At 38.5% G+C, this 13165-nt stretch overlaps 1 protein-coding gene across 4 annotated transcripts in view; it reads left to right on the top strand.

Annotated features, from left to right (window-relative positions):
• The window catches only part of KLHL29 (kelch like family member 29), a 388622-nt gene that overhangs the window by 252048 nt on the left and 123409 nt on the right, over window positions 1-13165 (top strand). The window lies entirely within an intron of this gene.

Genomic DNA, 13165 nt, shown 5'->3' with positions numbered 1-13165 from the left:
GGGCCACGTGTACAGGTGAAGCAAAATGGAGCTTCCAAAAATATTAATGCAGACCTATCAGCAAAATCAATTAAATTGATTTTGTAAAAAAACAGCACCTTCATTAAGTCTGTGATATTTTATGTATGCATTTCTATTCAGACACAATCCATGTGTAAATTATTTATTTGCCACAAGCTATTAAGTTCTGTTGTGTAGCTCTGAATTAAAGACAAGGAATCTCTATTAAAAATGATTAGTCCAATAACTCTTCCACCTCTTTACATAAATTGTACTTTGGTATGTGTAAACCCTTACCAAAGTTCCCTTGAAAAGGAGCTCAGAGAATCTCAGCAGTACTTTTGTAAAACCAGATATTCAGACTGCTTTTAAGTTTCCAACTCTAAACCTCTATGGTGAGAGCTCTTGCTGGATAATGAGCCTCTGAATTTTTCTTTGAGCTCTCTAGATGGGCCTTAAATGACACTGGCCCAGTTGGATAGCCAAAAATTAACCAACAATTATAAGGGTATTGTTAATTCTTTCCCTTTAAAAAAAAAGAAAAAAGCTCAAAGTCCACAAAAGCAATTTGTCAAGTCATGATTATAAGTTACAAACCATTGATTTTGTAGAAGGAGAAAGAAAGGGGGAGAGATTTATACTCTATCCTGGTAGACTGAGTTCTGCTGGATGTCTCTCTCCTCCATAGGAACTATTTGTTTTCTAAGAGACATCATCTCCACTTTCCATAGCCACCTATCCCAATTTTCTGCACTGGGTACTCAGATGCATGATCAAATTAACGCAATTTAAGGGATTACTTGGTGTCACTGGAGACATGTGCAAATATACAATACAAGGGAAAACACATAAGCTTAAACCACTTTCAGGGCAGTAATTTGATCACCTATCTGAGCCCTAGTGACACTAACCTAGTGAGACAAATGAGCATGTCAGTGACTGCACACTAGAGGTTAGGAATACTCCTAAATGCCTCGCATGCTTAGGGCCAGCAGCATGAGCTGTTATTTACTCTTCCTCCATCAATTAACCTTCAGCAGATCTCTGGCTAAGCAGATGAAGTAAACTTCAAATCAAAGCCCAAGTAAAAAGATCGTAAAATATTTAATCAGTCTTTAATATTTGATTTACAAATTCTTAGTCAGCCTTTTTGCTTAACCTGCTGTAAACCCCGGTCTGGCCTAATAGTCCGAGCGCCCCAGAGACCAGTCAGCCTAGGAGATGTTCATTAAGGTGCAGAGCAGAGTTCCTCACTGGAGGATACCAGGCATGCCAGACCTAGATCTACTCCTGTATTTGGAAATTCCTGTACTTTGGAGAAGGATCAGAAGGAGAATACTAAAATAAGCAGTATTTCTAATCCATGATAATTGCTGACACATTAACCATATTGTACCTCGCAAACTGCAGGCTAGACAACTGTTTTTTCCAGGGATTGGAGAGCTTCTCTGTGACCACCAGCTATTGAGTTATTCCCATAGTGGTTAAAAGCAAACAAACAGAACAGAATGAAGCATGCATATACAAATGTCTCATAAGCAGGACCTATTTTATAGAGGTAAAGTAATCCCTTCCTCTGTTTCCAACCTAGAAAGCCCTTACATATAAAGCTGTAATTCTTCATGACACACCTGAAGTCAGAGAAGATATATGTTGGATTTGTTTGTGTTGAATGAGAGAGAAACAATGAGGAAAGAGGAGACAACTGGATGCTGAACCAGACCTTAAAATCTCACTAGAATAAGATTCTTAATATAAGCTCCAGGAGTTTCAATGTGGCTTGATTATCCAATTATTTTATGTTTTAGTTTCTGCCCTCAGGGATTTCAGTCTCGAAAGACTGACTGATTTCACAGTCTTACATGGTAGATACCTTTCTCTCCAATAATGAATGGAAACTAGGAGACAGTATTAAGCTGTTCAAATATACAAGTTCAAACTAGTTCCCTACAAGTTTCATTTAAATATTCTCTCTCTTTCTTGGGGAACCTTGGTCAGTATTATAATAAGGGCCACTGCTAATGGCCTTGAGATCTATCTCATTATCCTGTGGAACTCTGAATTATTATTTCACTTGACAATCCAGTCTTGTCCAGGTTTGAATAATTGCCCAACTATTCCTTAAGTGAAAGAACAGTTCTTTCTGGTTAATATGATAGGGTTTCTTATATTTTTAGATTTTCTTAGGGAGCTGATTTGAAACATCATGTTTTATTTCCCATATTTATCTTTCCTTTTGGCTGTGTATGTGTATGGGCCATTTTATACTGTGTTCATGCAGAACTAGGTTTCTTCCTCAGCTGTTTCTAAATACCCATAAACAAATAAGTTGCCAAAAGTTAAAGGCACTGCTGTCTTATTTGCAATAGGTCAAGAGATCTCACGTGAATGAAAGAGTCATTTCCATGGCTTTACAAAAAATGCATTTTGATAACAAGAACTATGATATAAAATAGATATGTTATTCTCCAGTGTTACAGCTAATTTTTACCTAATTCCATTGAAACTATTTGTTAGAGAAATTGTGCATAGATTAGAGAATCATCTTGGTCAGAATAGGTTATGTTCTTTAAACAGGAGTTAAAGTTAACTACATGATCTATTTAGTTAGTGAATTTGTAAAGTTGTTACATTACAAGAGAAATAAAATTTCAAAGTAATTATTGCTCTTAGCAATGTGTGAAGAACTGTAGAGCTGCCTTGTGAAATGCATGGGGTCTTTTACCATACACAATGAACGGGAGTTTTGGGAGGCGTCTGCTTTGACCTGTAGTTTCCCTTTGGAAAGGATTAATGCCAAATACTCATAGCTGACTTCAAAATCCATGACACCTTAACACAGATATGTAACCAACTATTTTAGGGCAGAATCAGCCCTTGTTTTCCATCTGTGTCCCAAATCTTTCTCTATAAGCTAAAGTGCCAGAGCAATTGATACAGCAGAATATTCAGAAACATAAAGATGTTAATAAAGATGTTAATTGTAAATGTATTCGGTGAAAATCCACTGAAGTTCTCATAGCCAAATTTTTACGTGGCTTCTTCAGAAAATACAGAGTTGCAAAGAATATTCAAACAGATTTTCAGGATCTTTAGGCTACATGATGTGGCCAGCACAAATTGTCACTTGTACAATGTGCCTGCAGGGAAGACAGAAAATGATCCCTTCAATTTCTGACACAAGGTACCAGTGTCCTGTGCTATGGCACAGTGGCAGAGACCAGTGTCAATGTGCCTGCCAATCCAGCTGAGCTAAACAGAGAGGAATTAATCAGTCTGATGAAGGACTGGAAGAGATTGGTTTCCTTGCAGAAACTGAGTAACTGAGATGTAGTCCTTGTCTGTCTCCTGGAGCAATATGCTTCCTGATATTCAAGACTTGTAAATCCAAAACTGAGTCCTTGGTGGATACCTATGATATCATGTAGAACATAAACATTCCAGCTTGGGCTCTATTACACATTTGGAAATACACTCCCTTCATAAATTTGATATACTTTGAAGCATAGTTTCTAGCACAAAAAATGAGGAAAATATAGTACTTTATTGCAGTACTTACTCCTGCAGTGTAAAATTAACCATGGACATCATGGGGTTTAATTTGTGGATGTTAATGGAAAATACTGATGTTCGTTTCCATAGTATTTGTGTTCTATAATTCTTTGGTTTGCAGTCCTTAACTAGTGGGAAAAGAAAGCAGATGCTAATTAATGTTCAGAGTGTAATGACTGTAGAAACATAACAATATCAGAAATAAAATCTGAATGTTAATCCTTGTAACACTAATTTCTTAACACTTCATTTTCAAGCATCAGCAAATAGCATGAACTAAACAATAACAAAACTACAAAGGAATACTGTTGCATCATCACTTATTGATTGCACCTTTCACACTTGACTTTATTGCATTGGAATTCTCATTAGGCCTCAGACAATATTTACTTTCCTTAATCATGAATAGTAACAAGGCAGAGTACAACATTTTGTCAATAACTGTCAACTTTTTCTTCAGAAAAGGCTGAATTTTCAAAGGGATTTCAGCTTGACCTGCATTTCTGTGAGTGCACCTACTTCCAGACATGAATGCTGGGGGGTGGAGAGTGTTTAAATTCTTCACGTAACCTAGCATTTGTTATTCTACTAACAGTACTTAAAAGATATTGTGTGATAAAGACTCTAGAAAGATTCTTTTCCATTCTCTGCCTTGCACCAGAATACATGGCCTGTGTAACCTTAGGAAAACCTCCCTTTTGTCTAGAAAGGTAGAGAGATAGAATATTAAAATTATAGGTATAAAATTATATATAAAATTGTATGGGGGGCATGTGTATGTGTATATACATATATATGGATATGTATCCACATAGTTGTAGAGAAGGAAATCTACAATCTACTGCATTCTCTCCAGTTGTTTGTAGCAGAGTGAGGTTAGCATGGAAGTGTTAGCATTGTGCATGTCTCTTACTGTGTTTTCCTTAAAACAGCGGTGATTTCCTGGGATGGCCTAAGTGGTACCAAGGCACTGATGAGTAGTGGTCATTTGTAAGCCCGGCTTGGTATTGATGCATAGGAGTTCACAGAATCACAGAATGGTTGAGGTTGAAAGGGGCCTCTGGAGGTTGTTTGGTCCAGCTCCCTTGCCGAACACAGCCATTTAGAGCTGTTTGCCCAGGACCACATCCACATGACTTCTGAATAGCTGCAAGGATGGAGACTGCACAAAGCCCCTGAGCAAGTATCAGTGACCCCCACTGAGGAAACATTTCCTCATGTTCAGAGGGAGCTTTCTGTGTTTCAGTTTGTGCCCACTGTCTCTGGTTCTCACAAGTGAGGATCATGAAAGAAACATGGCTCCAGCCTTTTTGCACCCTCCCTTCAGGTGCAATTTATAAACAATTATGTAATTTCAATTTATATATATTGATGAGATCCTGCTGAGCCCCCTTCTCTTTTCCAGACTGAGCAGCCCCAGCTGTCTCAACCTCTACTCCTAGGAGAGGTTCTCCAGTCCCTTCATCATCTTCATGGTCTTTTGCTGTACTCTCCAAGTATGTCTCTCTTGTATTGAGGAGCCCAGAACTAGACGTGCCACTTGAAGTGAGGCCTCACCAGTGCTGAGTAGAAGAGCAGGGCCACCTCCTATGATCTCATAGCAATATTTGGCCTAATTCAGCCAGCCCAGAATACCCCTGGCTTTCTTAGCTGCAAGAGCATGCTGCTGGCTCATGTTTTAGCTTGTTCATGCACAGTAATAAACTTAAAGCAAACAGGTCCTCTAAAATCAAATTTTTATCAGTATTTGTTACCATCTTCTTTGATTAAAATAGTCTTAACAGGACTGAGAAGTTGATGAGAGTATCTAAGCCATCACTTGAGTGAAAATGAAATACATTTCCCCTTTCTGTGGTCCAAGCAGGGTTTTTTTCGTAATTCCTGTCCTTTTAATGTCACTGTCGGTCAAGTCATGACAGACAGAGATTAACTGCACTGAAGAGTCAAAGAGGACTTGTAATCGTCCTAGAACATTGCCTTGCTAAACATACAGCATAAAAAAGATGATTGAATTATCTTTTGATTGACATCTCTCAGTATGTCAGTGGCTTGAGATTTCGCATTTCAACTGGAGGAGGATCTTCTCACTCAGCACCACCAATGTTTTATGTGGGTTATCATAAAAAATAAAAATAAAAATTGGGGCGTTGATGAAGTGAGTCAAAACTCCCTGAACCTGCTTTTAAAAGTAATCTGGTCCCTGCTGCTATTTTTTGTACATCTGATTTTTAAATAAATGTCAGATTTGCAGCTGTAGTTTATGTGTTGCAAATACAGAGCTGAAGAAGTTTCATTTTACTGTTGCACGATATTATGTCATCGTTTGCAGATCCACTTAGTTAATTAGACAGTGATACATTTCAAGTTGTCTTGAATTCCTTCCCACTCTCTAGTTTTAAGTTTGCTTAGAATGTGGTTTTGTACCAAATATAGTTTTGTCCATGACAGTGGCCATCAAATGCATTCAACATAAGTCTGAGAGGCGGCAGAGTTCTGTTGAATTACTATTTTCTCTCCCGTCCACACAACACTGTATTCACAAGGTGCAAAATCTCTCAGGGGCTGGATGATAACCAAAATCTAGGATCTCTTCTGGCACAGAATGCATAAGTGGCAACTTTTTATAAATACAGACCAAATTTTCAGGCAGGCTGCCTATCCGTACATATATCCATCCATCCATGTATTCATCCTTCCAAATACTGTCCAGCAATCCATTGCAGTTAGCTGGAACTGCATTTGGATGTTCTAGAAGTTATTAATTGTCAAAATACTTGCAGAGTTGCCATTCTCCTTTCAGAACGCATGTTTCATATCTGGTTTCTCTGACCTTGTCTTCACTTGGTCATCTGTCTCATTCAACTCTTGACACATACTGAGGTGCAACCTTGTCTGCATCCATCCCTTAGGGTGCAACAGGAAACATACCAGTTCCCTTTCACTCTGTCCTTCTGTGCCTGGAGGCCCTTGAAAGCTACCTTTCCTGAGCATTTAGTTTGCTCCATAAGTTTGGCTTTTCCCAAAATTTCCCACTAAGATTTCTTCTTCTTCACAGCAGCAGAATTCCACTTTTTTTGATATCATGACTTAAAACGTGGACAGTCAAGTTATAGCTGCTACAGTGTCAGCAGAGAATGGGGACTTCACGCTCAGTCCAAACTCAAAAAGCTAGGTCAATCCAGCAGCAGACTGTGCATTTATGTATGTACATAAATGTTCCCAAAATGGGCTATTCTGTGACCTCTGGAGATCTCCAGAGAAGCAGATTTATTAAATTGCAAATGAGTTTTGGTTTCCTTACAAGAAAGTGGAAATGCTTTTTTTCAAATCAGCAGTCCTCCATGGAGCAGTGTCTAAATTCTGAATGAAAAAGAATAATTTCTGTCTCACTGCATTCAAAATGAGAATAATTCTGTCACATGTTAAATTAAAAAAATCTGAACAAATTTATGAAATGCAAACATTTCCAAACAGTGACTTTCCTTACTGTACTGTGCCTTGCAATTGCTAATGATAAGCTCCACTGTCCCACAGTGAGGCGGGCTTTGAGTCATGGTCAGTAATAACAACAGTAATAATATAGGATTACCTAACGCCTCGAATCTTCTGAAAAATATCATCGGGGATGAAATCATCAGGAGGAAGAGGGTAGATAAGCTTGCAGAGATGATTACTCATAGACAAAACTTCCACCATCTAGATGTGCAAATAAAAGCAGCCTGAAATTTTTGTCCTAATAAATTCAGAAAATTACAGCATTAAGTGTTTATGTACATACTGCTGTACTGGAAAAATCTCTGGGCTGCAAAAAAAGTCTGTAAGTTCAAGAGAAATACTTGACCAGGCCTGTTTAAGTCAGAAGCATTTGCCTAGAGGAAGTGCCAAGATGCTTAGTCAAGTTTGCACCATATGACTATGCAGTACTTAGAACAGAATGGAGGGTTTGCCTCAAGACTTTGTGCATTATATTTTGCACAGTTTTGCTCATTGGCATTACTCAAAATAAATAAAAAAGAATGTAGGATTAAAGAGAACATTATGGTTTTTTATTGGTGATTCCTCTGAGGTTTCAAAGGGAGACAAAATGTGCTTTGCTCATCAGCCTGCACATGGAAGTATTTGGGTGAGGGTGAGGAAGATGGAACAAAAACCAACAAATTCAGATAAAATAAAAGAAATCTTAAGAGCAAATGTGAGCTGACACTCCTTTTCAGTCTTACTGATTTATAGAGTATCCAAATCCAATATAAAACCCAGCTCCTCTGTGTGACCTTTTCCTTGCGAAGGAAGAGAAAAATATTCCTTGCATCCCTAAGCTGTGGTTCCATTTAACCAAGGATCATTTTGCACAAAACACTACCATCCTGTGGAAAACAGAAGGAGGAGCAGTGGTAGTAGATTTCCATTGCCTTTAACCTTGGAAATAGAAGATTCTGCTCTTTGCCCTTTCCAGCATGCTATGTGAACTTTGTTACAGATGTGGATTCTCTAGATGGCTGAATTTGCTGTGTTAAGATGTTTTTCTTCTAGATATTCTCTTATCATGGGCATACTATGCCATTTTAAGAACAACCCTTTTCTTTGAGGGTTTTGTTTGTTCTTCTGTAGGATGGTTAGAGCTCTGATTTGGAAGCCCTGTTGAGCATCTACATAGAGAAGCCCTTTTTGGAGCATTTTAGAAGAATTTTTTCTAGATGGATAGCAGGTACCTCCTGCAGGAATCTCTCAAGTGATTTCAGGTTTAGACAGATGCAGATATTTAATCATCCATATGTAAAGAACCATCACACTCCAAAGAAATACATGAGCCTCTCTTTTATTTGTAGAAATGTATCAAGATCATTGGCTCATATTCCTTTAGCTCCAGAATAATGAACTCTTCATTGTATGTTACTTGCTGGAACAGTACAAGCAAATTTGACATCTTGTCCAAGGATCAGCTGTTCAAGGACAGTCAAATCTGCTCACAAGCAGAAATTCACTGCATTTCAACAAGAGCCTATCTGTGAAAAGCCTACACCAATAAGAATTTCTTCCTTGAGAAGTTTAATGAATTCAGCAACCCTTTGCTGGAGCTGCCCTCATGTCTTTGGATAAGCCATCATTACTTTATTTTTTTTTCTTTCTCTCAAAACTGCCATATGGTTAACCCCTGTGCAGTGAGTCTCAATGTTATCAGTCAGGGCTGCCTTAATTCACTCACTTTTGGTGAGATAAAGTGGTGCTGACAGCACCTCTTGGCTTTAAGGGTAAACTCAACCAAGAATTTTACTAAAACCAGGAAATTATTTTATCATATATTTTTGTCCAAATTTGTGGATGTTGAGGTGTCAAATTCAGTATTTCAGTAAGTTTTGGTATTTCCTGAGACTGGAGCCTTCTTTTTGTGTTGTAAAGAAAGTAGAGAAGGGCTGTTTATGTACTGAAGATCTATATAACTATCAAGAAATAATGTTTTAACATATATAGAAGACAAATTTTAAATATCAAAATATGTTTTAATGAGAGAAGGGACGTATTTAAAAAATGCTAAGTCCTTTTACATGTATTGGGTTGGTAACATTGTCTCATTTCTACCCATTCAAATGCCTTGAGAATGTTGGGAGTTTAATATAATTTCTCACTGGCTTAGGAGGTAGCCAGCCCTGGAGTGGAGTGGGACAACCAGGTACCCCAGAAAAAGGGGTACTTATATTTCCTCCAAGTGAAATAGGTGATTTAAAAGATATAATTTATAATTATCCAGACTGGATCTAGCTTATAATTGCATAGTCTGGACCTGTGCAAAGACACTGAAATTATTATTTCAAGTTTGGAAGGAGAAAAGTGTTTGGCTGGGTTGGTAATTGTCAGCCAGGAACTGAGGACCAGGAGAGTTCAAGGAACCTCCCTTGAATCTTGAATTGATGTCCCAAAACCAGATTATGAGAGATTTACTTAAAACCTTAAATGGAAAACAGAATATGTTAAAAAAGACGTTGTAATAAAGAAAAGGCAGTGATAACGTCTTGGATTGTTATTACATGGTTAATAAATGAGAATGATAAATAATTTCTATTCAAAACTGAAGTCTTGATTATAAAAGCCCTAACCAGCAATCAGGTCTGTTAAGATTCCTTCCCTTGCTTAAATTTAGAAAGTGAGAATGTCACTCAGTCATTAAAGGACAGGCAGCTGGGGCCATGTAGATCCTAGATGTGTTCCTACATCTGACGTGGTTGCTGAGTGCTGGGAGAACAGAGCTTTCCCACAGGTTCTGGCTGGCTGAGGGATCTTGGCTATCCCAGAACCTGTTGGAGGTCACCAGGGCCTAGTGTGGGAACAGCTGCTCTGGGCTCCTCTGGTTGCCCAGTTGAATCACTCTTGGTTCTTTACTGCACTAACTAGTTTTCCATAAATGGGATGTAGGTACTTATCCACTTTAACAACTTGGATTCATCAATCCTGTTTTAAATTTCATGGATAGGGTCAAGAGTCTCAGCAGATGGACAGCTCAGCATGAACATAGCTCCTCTGTCAGAGGAGCTGGCATTATAACAAAGTACAATTTTTATTAAATTATTTTACTGTCTTTGTATTAAGAGATCATTTTGATAATGTTGGTTCAAATTACCTAAAATTAATACAGTATTTGCCTATTGGATGGAGTAAACAAACACATCAAGCCCCTTTTTGTGATCAATATGGCTTTCCTCTTATGCCTGTGGAGAGCTACTTGTGAATGTGATACATCGAGTCATTTACCAAGCATCATTTCATTAGCCCCACTAAAGCCAATTTGGGCATATATTGTCAACAGTTTTGATTCAGGATTTGTTGAACTTCTACTTGCACTGTATCTCACACAATTTCCAGTGCTGTCTTTTACTGTTTAAAATACCGAGGCTTGCTAAGAGGGTTAATGCTGAGAGAGAGGCTTACATACCTCATTGAGGAGCCATCATTGCAGTAGTGCGGTGTCCTGCAGGGGGCTTAAGCTTTTCGTTCAGCAGTGACTCAGAAAAGGACAAGAGCCGTGTTCGGGTTTCCACCAGCGCTCAGTCTTTCCTCAAAGGCTTCCTCACTAATTCCCAGCTCATCACAGTCCTCATCAGCCTGTGTAATGTGCTCATCACACGCTCATTTTCAGCTTTTGATTTGACCTGGCTGTCTGCTGGGGAAGGTTTCCTCTGGTAGAAGTCTCCAAGTGCATGAACAAGTGAGCTCTAAGTGTTACTAATAAAAAATCCTTTAATCCACTTTAACAATGATAAATTGGAACTGAGAACTCCTCTTACTTTACAGATACATTCAGTTCAGAATTTCACTTAAGTCAGGAAATCATTTTATGGGCAAGAGAAAAGTCCTAAACACCCTGATGTGGACAATGGGAATGGAAGGCCAAGTACTTAATTGCTCTTACTGTATCTGAAGCACCTACTGGTGACTGAATCTTCCACTGATGTGGCTGGTTCATATAAAATTCACTAGTCTTTGCCATTATTTTTATTCTTAATTCACTGTGGAATTTCCCTTTTTATTTTCCCCACATTGTAGCTGGTACACGATGAAAGAAAATAACTGATCTGGGCCACAGAAGTTCAGGTTGAGCAAAGATCTGTCTAAAATGTACTTCCCTGGATTTTGATGGATTTGCTACATTGTCTTAGTAGTAAGTACCTGACACCTAAAATCTGTATTCGCTTCTATGTAAAGAACATAGCATGATCAGACACAATCAAAAATAAAGTCTCTTTATTCTTCTTCTTTCCCAGAAGCATGGGAGTTTGCACTAAGGATTCATCCACAATGGTTTGTGCCTCTTGTAATCCCTGCAGATCTCTGTTTCAGTAGTGGCACTTGAACATTCCCCAGACACAGCTCACTGCAGTGTTAGACCAGGCTCGAAGCAGAGTCCAGGCAGCAGGAGGGCTCTTGGAGGGATGTTCACCCTACCTGGCCTTACTGTGGGGCTCCTTGTGGGACACCTCAGGTACCTCCTCTGTGCCATCATCTTACGTGACCTGGTTGGGCTTCAGGAGGCAGCTCACATCCCAGGACCTGATTTCCAAGCATCCATCCACTATCTGGCAGCAAATATAGGCTCATCGTTTCATGTCTGATTTTGAAAATCTGGCCTCAGCAGCAGGTTTCTGTGCATCACTGTACTAACATCTGGCTTTTACTGGCTTGGCAGACTGTCTGTATCATTAAGTAGAACGAAACTATTCACTGATATGGACAGAGATGATCCTGCATCAGTTTCCAAAAGGACAACAGGGCTATTGGCAAATTAAATAGTTGAAGAAATTCTCCATCTCTCTTCCTTTTCATGATGTATCAGGGACTAAAATTGAGGGGAAAGCAGAAAACAAACTAATGTGAGTGTAATTCCCAAATTTCAATCTTCTGTATATTATGGGTCATTACCCGTTAATTTGCTAAATGGCAGTTTCCTATGAAAGAAAAGTTTTGTTTAGCTGTATAATGATGACAGATGATGTAATTAGTATCATCCTTGCACTGAGAATGATAAAAGCATTTCTTTTGTGTGTCACTGCTTTTAGACAGTATAATATCAAAAATGATAACAGTGTGAAAATTGGACCAGCCGCCTTCGTATTGTGCACGTAGAATACCTCAGTAATATGATACAAGTAATGACAGGTACTTTGCCATGTATTCATTTTCTCCACTCTCTAGCCTTTATATCACAGCAAAATTAAAGCACAGCACTAAGCAGAGCAGACGTGCCTAAATGCAGACCCATCTGATGAGCCTGTAAATGGCCAGCGTCCCTTTACTATTGCTGCTTATGATAATTAAGCAATTGCAAACAGGGGTTTTGAGAGAGAACACTGAATCATTTTTCAGTTAAAGAAGTTGGGGGGCTATTTTAATTTCAGGCCACATTTGTTGCTTGAATTAGTTTTAATTATATTCTGTATAAGAACTTGCCCCATATCCTGGTCTTGATAGTGGTAGATATTCTCATTTAAATATAAATAAATGTCAAACTTATTTAACATGGAAAAGTGACTGCTGTGACTGTGTAGTAACAATTTTCTCTTTGTTGCCATGGTTTGGATTTTTATATAAGCTTTGCAAATATAATAAACCTAATGGAGCTCTTCATCCAAGGAAATGGGTATATTCAAGAAAATAAATTACATTTTGCAAGCTAATGAGCTCTACTAATTGTGTTTATCCTTGTGAATTAATACAATTTAAGCAAATCTATCCCCCAAAATCAAGCATTTGATTGCATTTTAGCTCCGTGGAAATCAGAACATCCGGATCAAATCTGAGTTTACTGGATATCCAAGGGGTAGGGGGGAAGGTTAATTTTCATTGACTTGTGCAGCTGGCGCTAGATGCTAGTACAGTAAGAAAAGTTAGATTTTGAAAGTTCTGACTTTTGTTTGCTTTTTTTTTAATCCAACTACTTCCCACACAGACAGAATTCCCAGCAAAGACTTCTGTGTAATAAATCCCATGTAATACAGCAGCAGGCATGAACAAGTCATGGTAATTAGCCCACATGCCCACAGGACAGGATAAAGGAAGACAGAAAAAGCGAATAACAGTTGTACTTTCTAAAAGACAGCTTGTCTTCATCCACTTCCCTCTCTCC

Source organism: Zonotrichia albicollis, chromosome 3 (genome assembly GCF_047830755.1).
Source record: "Zonotrichia albicollis isolate bZonAlb1 chromosome 3, bZonAlb1.hap1, whole genome shotgun sequence".
NCBI lineage: Eukaryota > Metazoa > Chordata > Aves > Passeriformes > Passerellidae > Zonotrichia > Zonotrichia albicollis.
Note: the sequence above shows the minus strand (reverse complement) of the source record. Positions and strands in the feature narration are given on the sequence as shown.